The 15,471-nt window shown below is 44.0% G+C and overlaps 1 protein-coding gene across 3 annotated transcripts in view; it reads left to right on the forward strand.

The window, feature by feature from the left end:
- The window catches only part of ACADSB (acyl-CoA dehydrogenase short/branched chain), a 40,297-nt gene that overhangs the window by 1,061 nt on the left and 23,765 nt on the right, over window positions 1–15,471 (forward strand). The window lies entirely within an intron of this gene.

The following is a 15,471-nucleotide window of genomic DNA, read 5'->3' on the forward strand; positions in this document are numbered from 1 at the left end:
CGGCGGGCCCCCGATCTCCCTCCAGGCCTCTGGCGGAGCAGGTCCCCGCTCCTGTGAGGAGGGCTGGGCTGGCAGTGGCGGCAGCTGGCGCGAAGGGGGGTGGGAGCTGTTCTAGAAGCTTCGGAGCCGGAGCCGGAGCGGGAGCCGGAGCTCGAGCCCTGAGTGGCGTCGGAGAGCCGCGCGCGCCCTGTGTTCTCTGCGAGCCGTCGGGCCCTGGGAGCCCCGGGGCCTTTGGGGGCACTTTGCAGAGACGTGTCCCCTCCGATGCCACGTGCCCCCCGCTATCCCATTTCACCCCCACCTCCCAATTTTAACTAAAAAGGTAGTTGAAAACGCAGGCACGGTCTTTCCGAGCAGAGCGTTTGCTGCCCTGCCCTCTCTCCTGCAGCCCCTGCTCCGAAGTTAGGAAGCGCCCCTGGAGTTGGCCAGACTTACCTGCCAGTCCGGGGATGCCCCCTGCCCCGTATCAGGTATCAGCCGACCCGGGGCCCAGCATCTCCCATGGCGAGCTCACCCCAGCGCGGGGGTGCGCATTCCCCGAGCAGCGCCCTTGCACTTGAGATGACACCTGCCTCCCAGGAACAGTCACCTGTGGCACCTAATTCTGCACTCCCGGCTGCCCCCAAAGCGTAGATCCTTTGATGGGTTTTGCCAGGATCTTCTCATGGCGTTGAACATTTGCACCGTTGAGCTTGCTTTCCCGAATACACTCACACCCTTCCATACGCTCCACTTCTTTAGCAACTTGACCTCTGCTTAGTTGTAAACTTTTACCTCCTTCTGTCCGCTCAGAGGAGTTAAAAGGCCCTTCAGACTACAGTTTCAGTGAGTGCTGTGCCCAGAAGCAGGACTCTTTTTTGTTTGTTTGCTTAATTAGAGGTAATTAATGTTATTTGATTGCTTTACAGGCTTGAGCTATTAAGAAAATTACTAAAGTCGTAATTAGTATATTGTTGCAAAGAAGTGAGTCTTTTTGGTATGAATACTGTCTTATGATTTGTTTTTTTTTTTATGAGTTTAACAAAGATAATTACCAGGGCTTCACAATTTGACTCTTGTTTTACAGCCAACAGTTATACTGATCACGTGCTGGGTGGCAGATGTTTTTGGTGCTCTACCTGTGTCATCTCGTTTAATTCCCCCTTTTTTTTTTTTTTTAAGATTTTGTTTGTTTATTTGAGAGAGAGTGAGCGAGAAAGTGCACAAGTGACGGGAGACTGCACAAGTGACGGGAGACGCAGAGGAAGAGGGAGAAGCGGACTCCCTGCTGAGCGAGGGAGCCCAACGTGGGGGCCTCTATCCCAGGAGTCTATCATGACCTGAGCCTAAGGCAGAGGCTTTTTTTTTTTTTAATAATAATGTTTTTTATTGGTGTTCAACTTGCCAACATACAGAATAACACCCAGTGCTCATCCGTCAAGTGATAAGGCAGAGGCTTAACCCACTGAGCCACCCACTTAATTTCTTACTGCCATCTTACACATGTTAGCTAATCTGTTGGCTGCAGAGGCTGATGCTGTAGAAGATCAGGTAACTTGCTCAGCATCACTCAGCTGGAAAGTGATAGAGCTGGCGTTCAAATTCCAGTTTGATGCTAACCTTAATGCACTACTGCCTCCCCTTCTTTGGAGATAGTGGAGACCTATTTTTTTTTTTTAATGTTTTTTTTTTTTTAATTATTTATGATAGTCACACACACACAGAAAGAGAGAGAGAGAGAGAGAGGCAGAGACACAGGCAGAGGGAGAAGCAGGCTCCAAGCACCGGGAGCCCGATGTGGGACTCGATCCCGGGTCTCCAGGATCGCGCCCTGGGCCAAAGGCAGGCGCCAAACCGCTGCGCCACCCAGGGATCCCAGTGGAGACCTATTTTATTTGGATTGGTTAGTTTATTGAGTCACCCAAGCATCCCATAGAAGTTTCTCTTTTAATGGAGAGTTTAGAACTATATCCAACAAATCTGATATTGTGTAGGTGTGGTACAAACCCCAGGGGTTCCACAGTCTGCCTGTAGGTTCAGAGGAAGGAACAATGATCAGGACCATTAGGGGAGACACAGGTTCTTCAGGAGCTGGGGTTAGGTTTTAGGAGAAGAGAATTGGGGAAAACACAGTAACAAAAGGAGACTGGGGAGTTTTAAGGAGTGTTGGAGTTTATCCTTTGGATTGTCAAAAGCCATTGAAGGTTTTGAGTCTTGGAGCTAAGCAATCAGCTATGATCTAGTTTTATTGCTGTCACAGCAGGTGGTATGGAGGGTAGAGAATTCCAAAGTAGGGCTAATTTTGGTTCCTCTCAAAGATAAATGGAGGGCAACTGGGTGGCTCAGTGGGTTAAGTGTCTGCCTTGGGCTTAGGTCACCCTGGGATCAGGCTCCGAGTCAGGCTCCCTGCTCTGTGGGGAGAGGCTTTTTCTCCCTGTCGCCCCTGTTTGTGCTCTCTCACTTTCTCAAGTAAATAAAATCTTAAAGAAAAAAAAAGATCAATGAAAAGGAAGAATTTACTGAGGATTTACAAAAGACCAGGGAAAGCATTTTATATCCACCTGATAGACTCTTATTAAGCAGGGGTCACTGGCTTCATTTCACAGATGAGGACCTGGGAGGCGGTGGTAGGCATGCTCTGTGTCACCCGGGAGTCAGGCCAATGCTTGGGCGCTCGACCACACTTGCCTTCTCAGAAGGGTTCAGTTGTCCCTGCAAATGCATTAGAACTAACCTGTCCATTTTGATTGGGCAACCAAATTTGTGAGGAATTGACCTGGTCAACTTTTGTTCCAAAACATTTTAAGCCACTTGATATTTTGCAAGAGATCATTTTTTAAAAAATATTCTTCATAAAAAATACTCTTGATGTAATATTATTCAGTTAATCCTATAAAGGTCTGCTAGTTGCTGGAACTGCTAAACTAAGATATATATCTTGTTCAGTTTCTTGCTATTCAAGAAAGCTGGGAGCAATTTTTTTTTTTTTTTTGACATATGTGGCCTCTGGACGGTGAGAGCTTAGCACATGCAGAAGCAGAAATTGTTCACGTGGGCAGCCCGGGTGGCTCAGCAGTTTAGCGCTGCCTTCAGCACAGGGTGTGATCTTGGAGACCCAGGATCTTGTCCTATGTCGGGCTCCCTGCATGGAGCCTGCTTCTCTCTCTGCCTCTGTCTCTGCCTCTCTCTCTGTCTCTCTCTCTCTGTGTCTCTTGTGAATAAATTAATAAAATCTTTAAAAAAAAAAAAAAACAGAAATTGTTCATGTGCCATAGCCGGGTCCCTGGAGCCATAGTGCTTGAGTTTGAATCCTCTCTACCACCTCTTAGCTGGACAACCTTAAGACAGGCTGCTGCCCCATTCTGTACTTCTGTCTCCTTTACTACAAAGTGGGGAGAACAGGAGTATTGAGGGAGATGTTAGATGTCAAGCGCTTAAAACAGCTCTTGGCACATAGGAAATACTCAGCAAAGGCTCACTGTTAATACAGGCAGCATCCATTACCAGTAACTGGGAGGACGGGGTGGGATGATTTTGCTCTATGCAGAGAGCTCTCTCTGATCAGTCTCAGGGGTGTGTAAGTTTACATCAGGGTCTTTGGCCTCAAGGAAATTACATTTTTAATTGTAGAGACCAGGTAGATGTGTTAAGAAATGCCAGTAGGAACAGTAGAAGATTGCCAGCGTTAAAATAAATAGCCTGGACAGATGGGCTTATGGAAGGAGAGGTTGGAACTGTGCATCATAAAAGGGGATGGCTTAGATTTAGGTAAAGCAACAGATTGGTGGACATTATAGGCCAAGGAGATGCGTGAACCACAGTATAGATGTAGGAATGTACTGCGCTTGTCTGAGAAATAATTATTCTAGGATTGCTGATGTGAAGTTTGCAGGTTGACACAGAGTGAGTTTATTTATTTATTTATTTATTTATTTATTAAGATTTTATTTTTATTTATTCATGAGACACCCAGAGAGAGAGGCAGGGACACAGGCAGAAGGAGAAGCAGACTCCATGCCGGGAGCCCGACGACGTGGGACTCCATCCCTGGTCTCTAGGATCAGGCCCTGGGCTGAAGGCAGCGCTAAACCGCTGAGCTACCCGGGCTGCCCGACAGAATGAGTTTAAATGACAGGTGTCTATAACGTTCAATGGTTAGGTCCACACTTGTTCGAGCAGCAGTGAGTCTTGGTTCATTAGGGTTGCCCACAGTTCCAGATAACAGCATTTTTTTGTTGACTAAAATGCAAGCATTCATAATGTTATTACTTATCAGTACAGAAATGGCAGTGGTTGTGTTTTGTTTTGTGGGTTTTCTTTTTGTTTTTGTTTTTGCAAATGCAAATAGGTCTTTGTTTCCAAACCCTTCTTTCTCTCTGGTGCCAAGAAGACTAAGTAACCAAAACAGTCTTCTCTGGCTGCCATAAAATGCTTTCTCCTTTCTTTCAGGATCCTTTCATACCAGCCTGCTCTTGGGCTTACATTGCTTTGGCACTGTCGGTCAGTGCCTGTCCAGAATGATCTGGAGGCCAGATGATTCCCTGTGGTGGGGAGGCTGTCCTGTGCATTACAGGATGGTGAGCACCCCACCCCCACACAACTGAAAATGTCTCCAGACATTGCCAGATATTCCCTGGGGGCAAAACAACAATGCCCCTTGTTGAGAACTACTGGCATAGATCTGTGCTGCCCCTGTGTTCTTGGGGGGGGGGGGGGTGGAGGTGGAATGTGGCCTTTCTCCTCATAGGCTGGTGGAAAACTATCACTACTACTTGCCACACTCAGTTTGTTGACTATAGGAATTGATTTTCCAGATTTCAACAGGAGCCATTGAGATTCTGATTCTGTTTTATTCTGAGATAAAACAGTTAATAGCTTGCAAAAGGAACCCAAAGGGATAGGTGACCACTTAGACCACTTCAGAAGTTCACCTGTGGTGACACAAGCCCTCAGCTAGGGTGATACTACTGCTGGCTAGAAAGGCGGACGCATTCACAAAGGAAAACTTGAGAAGATTTGGTCATTATCTAAAAATGGAGGAATTAGATGGACACCACATTTTTGAATGGAGTTAGCTAAGTGATATGCAGAGATTGGGGTGTCTGGGGGAAGACAGTTTGGGGGAACAGAAAGGAAAAGCATTCATTCTGCTTTAGATTCCAGGCTTCTAAAAGTGTCAAGTGGAAGCATTTTGGAAGCCGAGCAGAAAAGGAATCTGGAAACTAGGAGAAATATCGGAGCTAGAGATACAGGGCTGAGCCTTTGGAGCATATTACAGATCATCTTGGGGGAATGTTGGAGACAGGCAAAGCAAAGAGGAGAATTAACGTAGGATATCCCTTCGAGGAGCATTTTGACAAACAGGCTTTATATTCAGAACTGGAGCAAAAGAAGGAAAAGGATATTTAAGTCCAGTCTTAAGAGCAAAAGTACCAGCAGACCTTGTGCCAGATAGAGTAAAGAAAAGACCCCATAGGGAGCAGAGGCAAGATGTTTTGAGAATTACAAGATATACAGCAGAAGAACCCAAGACCAGCTTTTGAAGATGCTGGAATGGGAATGGAGGCAGGGTGTGACCTGGGTCTATTTAAGGATAGAGAACTGCTTTAGGTCTTAAGCTCCCTTCTCTCCTTTTAGTATCCACCTGCCCCTGCAGGCATTTAAGCGCACAACTCCTGGTCTGGTCAGGTCTCTTGACCTGGATGTTAACTGCTCTTTCTGTTCTGCTACTAACCTGGTTTTGCTGCAGAGGAAGGCCGTTCCAAATATCTATAAAGGTGTTGGACCCAAGTTAACTAAAAATTAACGATTAAAAATTGTTTTAAAGGGCACCTGGGTGGTTCAACCAGTTAAGTTTCTGACTTTTGATTTCAACTCAAGTCTTGATCTCAGGGTTGTGGGTTCAGGCACGCACACACACACCCTCACACCGGAGCTTAGTTTTTTTTTTTTTTAAATTGCTTTAGCTTCATTAATAATCACATCTTGTAAGATTTCTTTGGAAACAGGGGTAGTTTTGAAAGAGAACTTACTGACCTGGCCACGGCCACACACATAAAGGTGAACAGGTCTCCTGTATGCAGATTCCCTGGCGCTGCGTCCTTCTCCATATATTTTGCCTTCTTCGGAGGCATTCTCTGCATATTCTTCTAGAAAGTGATGACATTGTCATTGTCAATGACATTGACATTGATGAAAGCGCCTGCCTTTGGCCCAGGGCGCCGTCCTGGAGTCCCGGGATCGAGTCTCGCGTCGGGCTCCCTGCATGGAGCCTGCTTCTCCCTCTGCCTGTGTCTCTGCTCCCCCCTCTCTCTCTCTCTATGTCTATCATGAATAAGTAAATAAAATCTTTAAAAAAAAAAAAAGGAACCAGTAGTACTACCAGTAATACTACTTCCAGTACTATTGGAAGGAGTAGCCTTAGACTGGTGGAAGGGAAGGGCTACCTTTTTAGTAGTTCCAGAGAATACCTAGAACAGAAGCTACTGTTTATGGAGAAAGCAAGCAGAGGTCAGAGGGGTTCTGGTGTAGGAGTTTTGGCTCAAGGATATGAAAGCAGAGAAAGGATCGACTTAAAATTTAATGTGAGATATGCAATACTTAAATCCGATCTTAAAATGGATATCTTGGATTTAGTGAGAATTCATTGAAAGATCTGTCTAGAAGAAGATGGGAATCCTCTCTAAGAGAGTGGGAAAGGAACAATGCATTAGCTATTATACCAAAGAATGTATAAACCATAATCAATAAAGTAGCATTAAGAAGTATATCCTCTTACCTCTGCCTCCTCCTCTTTTTGCTTTGCTGTAAGGGAAACTAGCTGTCTTGGCAGGAATCCGCCTCAGCCAACCACAGAGCCTAAGGCAGTAGAAGAAAAATGTGGCCAGCTGATTATATAATAAGGCACTAAATAAATATTGTTCTATAAACCTGCAGAACTATTTACATGCTATATTGATCCTTATATCCCAAGGAGCATAAAAGCATTACCAAAAAATCACTGTTTTCATTTGATTAGGTTAATTAAGCTAAAGCAATAACAAGCAGTGAGCATAATTAAGCAGTTTGGCATTTAACCTTGCCTTGTGTTTATTATATGAAATCTTGGCGCAGAGGACCTGCCACTCTTGGCCACTGCTTCCTGCTGGAATACTTAAATTTACATGTTTTAGAAACAGGTACAAATTATAAGAGATAGAATGTTTAAGTTTTTATTCATTCAGTCTTCTAAATTGTTGATATAACTCTCATAAACTGTATGAATTTCTGTAATGGTAAAGCTATAAAATTTGGTTTCTCTAATTTTTTTTTTTTTTGGTTTCTCTAATTTTAATATAACCTGGTTAATTTAACTTGGTGAGGAGGAGGTGCCATAGATTTTTTTTAAAAAATTTTTATTTATTTATGATAGTCACAGAGAGAGAGAGAGAGAGAGAGAGAGGCAGAGACACAGGCAGAGGGAGAAGCAGGCTCCATGCACTGGGAGCCCGATGTGGGATTCGATCCCGGGTCTCCAGGATCGTGCCCTGGGCCAAAGGCAGGCGCTAAACCGCTGCACCACCCAGGGATCACCATAGATTTTTTTTTAAACTATTTTCAGGAGATAATCGTAGATCCTCATGCAGTTGTCAGAAGTAACACAGAGAGAATCCTGGGTACTCTGTCCAATTCGCCTTCGTGGTGACACTTATAAAAACTACAGTACAGTGTCACAACCAAGTTCTGATACAGAGACTATCCATAGGACTTACTCAGATATCTCCAGTTTCATGTGTAAATTTATATATTTAGTCCTGCGCAGTTTTGTCACGTGTATGTTTATGTATCCACCACCACAATCCAGCTACAGGACGGTTCCATCCTCATAAAGGTCTCTTGGGTCACTCTTGTTTAACCACATGACATAAGGCCTAGTAACCTAGTGGTTCTCTTCTCCCTCTGTATAATTGTATCATCTCAAGAATGTTAGATAAATGAAATCCTAGCTCCGTAACCTTTGGGATTAGCTTTTTGCATTCAGGATAATTCTCCAGAGGTTTGAACAAGTTGTTGCTCAGATCAGTAGTTTGTTTTTTTTTACTGCTGAGCAATATTCCCTTATAGAGAAGGAAAATCTTCTCTACCCTCTTGGGTTCAGGAGCCAGAATCTGGAAATTCAACTGACAAAAAGCATTAACTCAAGGGAAAGGTTTATTTCATCTGTGTAGGGGAGCCAACCAAAGAAGTGTAGCTGGCTCTTTCAGAGGTTGAACTTAAATGCTTACATATCCTGGTAGGGAAAAGGGAAGGGGCAGAAACTGATTCTAAGGGAAAACCAATAGGGTTCTATTAGAAAAGGCATGGGTTTTTAGGAGAACAGGTTTCCAGGTGATGGTGTGTCAGAGAGCCTGTTTTGCCCCATTTGCCAGCAGTCGGCATTGTCACTGAATTTTTTTTTTTTTTTTTTTTTTTTTTTACTTTTAACCATTCTGATCATATCTCACTGCGTTGGTTTGCTTTTAAAATATCTTTTAGTTTCCAACAGGATCAGAAGAGATTCTAGTATGTTGATGGTTCAAAGATCCTTCTTTTATGTATTCTACATATTTAATTGTATCATAAAATAATATCATTTTACCTTTTCTGGGTCTGTGAAGTTGAATGAGTACTGTGAAAGAGAAAACCGGAGGCCCAAAATGGTGTTGTTTAGATTAAGGGCCCCAAGGCAGGAGACCAAAACTTAATGTCTAACTTAAATAGTTTCAACCCCTCAGGAATGTAACCTTTCAGGGATCAACTTGGAATTTCCTGGTCCAGCTAGGAAATGTACTGATAGACCCATTCAGCTCCCCTTAGGAAGGAGAGCCACCTTGCTTAAACAGTGCATTCCTTGATAATAAATTACTTTCCTCTTTTTTTCTAATGCCCTCCCTGCCTTTGAAAACCTTTCTTTATTTAGCTCAGTGGAGGTCCCCTATGCTTGCTGGATGGGATGCTGCCCAATTCGTGAATTGTTTAATACAAGCAATTAGATCTTCAAATTTACTTGGTTAAATTTTGTTCTTTAACAGTGCAGAAGGACATGAAAAATACCATCAAAATCTGTTTACCACGGGTGAGCACTCTACCTAGCTGTAGAATCATCTTGATTTTTATTGCCTTGTAGGTCAAAAGGTCTTAGGGGGCACCTGGCTGGCTCAGTCACTAGAACATGCCACTACTGATCTCAGGATCATGAGTTCAAGCCTCACACTGGGCATAGAGCTCATTAAAAAAAAAAAAAAAAAGACTGGAAAAAAATAAAATCTATTCATGCATTCTGTTGTTACTAGCCAGTGTTAAAATGCACATTAAATTAGAAAATCTATAAAATACTAAAACTAAACATGAGCAGATTCCTTTATTATCTTAGAGTAAAGAAGATCATTATAATTAAAAGCCAGATATCATCCCCCAAAGAAAAGTAATAATTTGGGCAACACAAAAATCACAGACTTCTCCATGACAACACAAAACAAGTATAAGTGGGGCACCTGGGTGGCTCAGTAGTTAAGCATCTACCTCTCTTTGGCTTGAGTCATGATCCCCGGAGTCCTGGGATGGAATCCCACATCAGGTTCCCCACAGGGAGCCTGCTTCTCCCTCTGCCTGTGTCTCTGCCATTCTCTCTCTCTCTCTCTCTATCATGAATAAATAAATAAAATCTTAAAAAAAAAAAAAACATTAGTGTTTTTGTGGATAAAGTGGATCCACTTTAGTGGATAAAGAAACTTTTTCCTGTTAATCTGTTTATTGTCAGTTCTCAGTTGCACCCTCCCCACCCCTCTACTCCACCCTTCCTGTGGGTAGAGGAAAGTTTTCTTCCCAAGAAATACACTATATATGTATAGATCTGGGTTTTTTTCACTTGCAGATTTGTGTGACCTTGTCCGCAGTGGAGATATGGATTGACACAGTGACCCTGAGTTCCCCTTGTTGGGCATTATTCATAATACTAAAAGAGATTTTGGTTGCACTTTCCCATCTCTGCCCTTTGATTAGTTTCTTTGGCTCCCTAAAGCAGCCCTGGTTTAAATAAAAACAAGAGTGATCTTGTACACAATGGACTATTTTGCAACTATAAAAAAAAGGGAATGAAGGTATTCTCTAGGTCCTAAAGCAGAAACCTCTCCAGAATGTATTGCCACATGAATAAAAGGCACAGAATAGGGTACATAGTATGCTACCTTTTAGAAAGGGCAGGGAGGAGAATAAGGAAGTCTATTCCTATTTGCTTAGATTTGTATATAAAAAATATATAAAGATATACATAAGCTGATCAGAGTGGTCACCTGTGAGAGAGGTTGAGAAGTGGGCTGAATGGGGATGGGTCAACAGCTTTTTTCCCGGGTATGTGGGGGCAACGGTCTTTTTGAGCCTTGTTACGTATTCAACACAAAAGCATTTTAAAGCCAGACGCTTTGGGGGTGAGGGTGGGCAAGGGGAGAGAGCAGGGGTGCACATTTATGAATCACTTCTGTAGACAAATGAATGGTGTGGCTTTTGAATATTTGCTGTAGGAGGGGTTGAGTTTTTACTTTCCAAATCATGCATGTAAACCAGATGCCAGCCCAGGCTACAATTAGCATTATCTTGAGGAGCTTTTGAGAAATACAGAGGCCTGGGCTTCATCTGGAGTCTGTTGAATCAGTCTTAATTGGTAGGGCTGTACTCTCCTTTGCTGTAAGCTCCCCAAGTGATCTGGTATGTAACCAAGAATGGCAACCCCTGATTTAAATCTCAGGGGCACTTGTTTCCAAGATCCCAATAGAGTTGGCAAATGTTCCAGAATAAACCATTTTCTTTAGTTTAATTATGTGTAACAACATTTGACAGGTTCTTAAGAAATCCATAAAATGGTTCAGCAGTATGATGCTGAGCACATTATCTAAAACCTACATTTTGCGTTTTAAAGGCAAGCCTACTTCGAAAATCCAAAAATCCAGAGCATACATGATTCAAACCATTGCACGTACTTTTAAAAAGCCAAAACATTAAATATTATTAGAAATATTTCTGATAGAAAGTGCAGAAAACAATTTAACTGGCACCCTATACCCACCACCCACTTTTGCTATAGTTTTGGGTTTGTTTACTTTAAGAAATAAAACACTACAGGGATCCCTGGGTGGCTCAGCGGTTGAGTTCCTGCCTTGGGCCCAGGGCGTGATCCTGGAGACCCAGGATCTAGTCCCACGTCGGGCTTCCTGCATGGAGCCTGCTTCTCCCTCTGCCTGTGTCTCTGCCTCTCTGTGTGTCTCTCATGAATAAATAAATAAAATCTAAAAAAAAAAAAGAAAAGAAAAAAGAAATAAAACCCTACAGAAACCCCGCATTTCTAGCTCTTCTACAGAGGAAACCATAATCCTGACGCTGATGTGTATGCTTCTTGTTCATGTGTTTAAACTTTTACTGCATCTATGTGTCTCCATAAGAATATATACTATCATTTGGTGTGTTTTTAAAGTGTACATAAATGCTATCATCCCAAACAAATCCTTTTGCAAATTGCTTTTTTAACTCAGTATTATATTTTCAGGGTTTATCCATGTTGATATATGTAGCTCCCTAGTTTACTTTAACCGCTATAAAATCTTCCATTGAATTATAGGGGAGGAAAAAATATTTTGCACTCTACCCTCCTGATTCTTGGCTGAGATCCCTTCATAACAACAGATTAACAGGGGGTAAAATACAAACAAATTTAATAACTTGTATACCTTCTGTATAAATGGGAGAAACCCAGGAAAACTGAGTGACCCTGAAACGGCCCAAGCCACCATCCCCTTAAATACTGTTACCAGCTAAATACAAAAGATGGGGCAAGATAGCAGGGTGCAATTATGGGAGGTTGGCAGGAAAAGCATAGTAAACAAGAGTGGGGTGGTTATGCAGATTTAATACCTTGCCTTTTCCATTGATAAGTTTCTGGGGACTTAGTCATCTCTTTCTGGTTTGTGGGGAAATTTCTCCTATGCATGTAGATCAATGTCTCCTATAAAAGGGTAAATGTCGGGCAGCCAGGGTGGCTCAGTGGTTTAGCGCCGCCTTTGGCCCGGGGCATGATCCTGGAGACCTGGATGAGTCCCACGTCTGGCTCCCTGCATGGGGCCTGCTTCTCCCTCTGCCTGTGTCTCTGCCTCTCTCTCTGTCTCTGTGTCTCTCATGAATAAATAAATAAAATCTTAAAAAAAACAAAAGGATAAATGTCTTCTCAGTTTTCAGAACTTCTCTGTCTGCTGTTTCTTAAAAATTGCCAGCTCGAGAAAATCCTTATGTCAAAGAGACATTTTTGCCTTGGCGAATTCTCCCCTTCAGAATCAGCATACTACAACTTACCCTTCATTCTTTTGTTGACAGATCATTGGCTTTTTAATTTTTCACCTTTATAAGTCTCACTGCACTGCTTGCAAAGCGTGTACTCAGGCATAGGAACTTAAGTAGAATTGCTGGGCTTTGGTGTTATGTCTTTATCTTTACTTTTGCTTAAATCGTGATTACACCTGTTTTTACCCTCAACTACAGAATGGAAGGGTTTCTTCCCACTTAAAGAAAAATTGTTCATGACCCTTGTTAAAGACGGTAAAGAAAACTTTATTTAAGAAGGAACTACTGCATTGGGATTTTGCGGTAGGGAGGTGAGATCAAGCTCAATTCCAGGTACCACAATGACAAGTGGAGATTTATAGGCAGCAAGTCAGGTTGGAGTCAGTGGACAGAAAATCACTGAGAAGAAAGATGAGGGCTAAGCGGGATTCTTGGGGGGGGGGGGGGGCTGGGTGCAGGCCACCCCACCAGGGACCATTTTGGGCATGAATTCAAAGCATCCCAAACCCAGCAAGTTCAGGAAAAGCTCTGTACCTCCCCCTCACCTGCCTGCTTATACTAGGAAGAGAGCTATTAACAGAGATTTCTCTGGACTCAAGAAACTTCACCGTATAGTAGGGGAAGAACCGTTGGGGTACCTGGCTGGCTCAGTTGATAGAACATGTGACTCTTGGTCTTGGGGTCATGAGTTCGGGCCCTGCATTGGGTGTAGAGCTCACACACACAAAAAAAGAGGCTGTCTTTTGTTTTCCAAACATCTTTCACCTTCCTGCAAATGGTCTTCTCCCTTTGTACCTTCAGACATCCACCTCCTCCCCAGCTCATAGAAGCATCATGTTGCCTATCTTTGCAGTCTCCATGTCTGCGTGGATTCCCTGTGTCTATGCTATTACATTTGATTTTCTCTTGTTAATCTGTCTCTTCTCGATTTGATTCTTAGTCCAAGTAAAAGGTCCCTGAAGAGTAGAAAAAATTCTCCCATGCCAACACTCACCAGATTCAGACTCACCAGGATTCTTGCTAGAGGCTGACCAGAGTGATCAGATACCAAGGGTGGGGGTTTTCATTAACCTGATGCAGTAGGATCCTTGCTAAAACTGGCCTAGGTGGACCAAGGGCAGTGCCCAAGGTCAGGGCCTAGTTAGACACAGAGGAGCTGACCCTCATTTGGTTAAGGAGAGAGTCTTTGTCAAACATCTTCAACACTTGAGGGCCAGGTGGTGGGAGTGAAGCTAGAGCAGGAGGCAGAAAGACTGGCAGGAGAGGGAAGAAACAAGAGGAGAGCATTTGGAAGGAGGGGGGTGTGCCTACCTGAACTGCATCTGCTAAGAGCAAGCAAGTTGGAGCCTGAAGAACATGGAGATGTTTGTGGAGACCCTATTGAGGAGGGGTGCTGGTGAGTGGTGGAGGTCCTAAGGAAGCAAAGAGGGCAAGTAAGGCACACCTTCAGCAGTATCTGGCTGTGCAGGGAAGGGGAGAGAGGATGCTAGCAAGATGGATGCATGGTTCAAGGATGGTTGTCATGCTAAAAATTCGAGCAGGGGAAAAAAATGGAAAGATGTGAGAAGACCAAAGGGATGGCTGAGGATCCTGGGAAGGTGGGAGAGGTGGGACCCAGAGAGAGTTAGAGGGACAGGCCTTTCTTAAGAGGAGGAACATCATGCCCATCGCACTAGGAGAGAAGAAGGATGAGCGGTGCAAACGCAGGACACCAGGTGGGTTTGGTGGCAGCAGGTTGAGGTTGTCCCCATTTGTTGACATTTATTTTTTTCTGGTAGAAGGTGACTCATCAGCTAACAGTAAGGGGTGGAGCTTGGCGGGGCTGGGGGGTGGGGCGGGTGTTGAGATCCCATAATTGGTTCAGAGAATGGGTAAGAGTCCAAATGGAGGTTGGTGACTATGAACTTGTAGTTAAATGAGGCCACATGCATGTCTGTGTCTCCTCACTGTGCCCTGGATGCGGTCACAGTGAGAGTTGTAATCAGAAGTGCCGTGAGACAGATTGGGGGAAAAGTGGGTGGCACAGAGGCCAGCGCGAGGAATTTGGGAGTGATGGAGGTGCCGGGTGGCCAGTGGTGGTGGTGGTGGTGGGCATACATGTCTGTCAAAACCCTTTAAACTGTATGCCACAAATAGTTTTATCTTATATATAAAAGTAAAATCGAACTAGATAGAAGGGGAAGATGGAATGCTGCTGTGGCAGATGAATCTAACTGTATTACACGTTGCAATACTGAGATTTATAATAAATATCTATTGAGTCTTCCTTCAGGGTTCCTGGCTCACAGCTCCCAATGCCTTGGGAGTTTCCTAGGCAGTTAAGAGCAAAGAGCATCTTTTGTTAAAATATTTGGTCTCTTGTTTGCAGTTCCTGAAATCCTCTGAGAGCCCCGAAGGTGAAATGGGTGCCTTGTTATTCATACCAGACCCCCTTCTATCTGCACCTGAATTTATATTAATGAGGTGACTTCGGGATTGCAGCTAAGGGTGTGGGGAATTCCGGGGCTGGGAACCAACCTCATGATTATGGGGTTGGGCCTTTCTGTTTGAGCCCCTAGCCTCCTGGGAGGGAAGAGGGAGCTGAAGGTTGAATTAGGCTCCAATAGCCAATGAATTACTCAATCTGGCCTACGTAATGAAGCCTAGAACCCACAAGGACAGGGTTCCCAGAGCTTCTTGGATGGTGAGCACAGGGAGGTGTTGGGAGAGGGGCCCCTGAGTAGAGAGCATGGAAGCTCCACACCTTCCCCCAACCTTGCCCTGTGCATCTCTTCACATGATGGTTCCTTAGTTCTATTCTTTAATAATAAACCAGTAATCCAGTAAGTAAAGTATTCCTCTCAGTTCTGTGAGCTGCTCTTGAAGACTAAACAAGACTGCCCCCACGGAGCAAGTGCTAGGAACCTGCAGTTGATAACCCGTGGGTCTGAAGCATGGGGGACAGCCTGGGCTTGCCACTGTTGTGTGAATGGGGGCCGGGGGCCCATCTTGTGGGACTGGGCCCCTTTGACCTTTGGGATCGATGCCATCTCTAGGCAGATAGAGTCAGAATTGAGTTGAATGGTAGGACAGGCGGCTGGTGTGGGGGAAAAACCCACGTTTGACTTGGTCCCAGAATTATTACCAGAGAATCACATCACCACACAA

The sequence above is a fragment of the Canis lupus genome, chromosome 28 (genome assembly GCF_011100685.1).
Source record: "Canis lupus familiaris isolate Mischka breed German Shepherd chromosome 28, alternate assembly UU_Cfam_GSD_1.0, whole genome shotgun sequence".
Taxonomy (NCBI): Eukaryota; Metazoa; Chordata; class Mammalia; order Carnivora; family Canidae; genus Canis; species Canis lupus.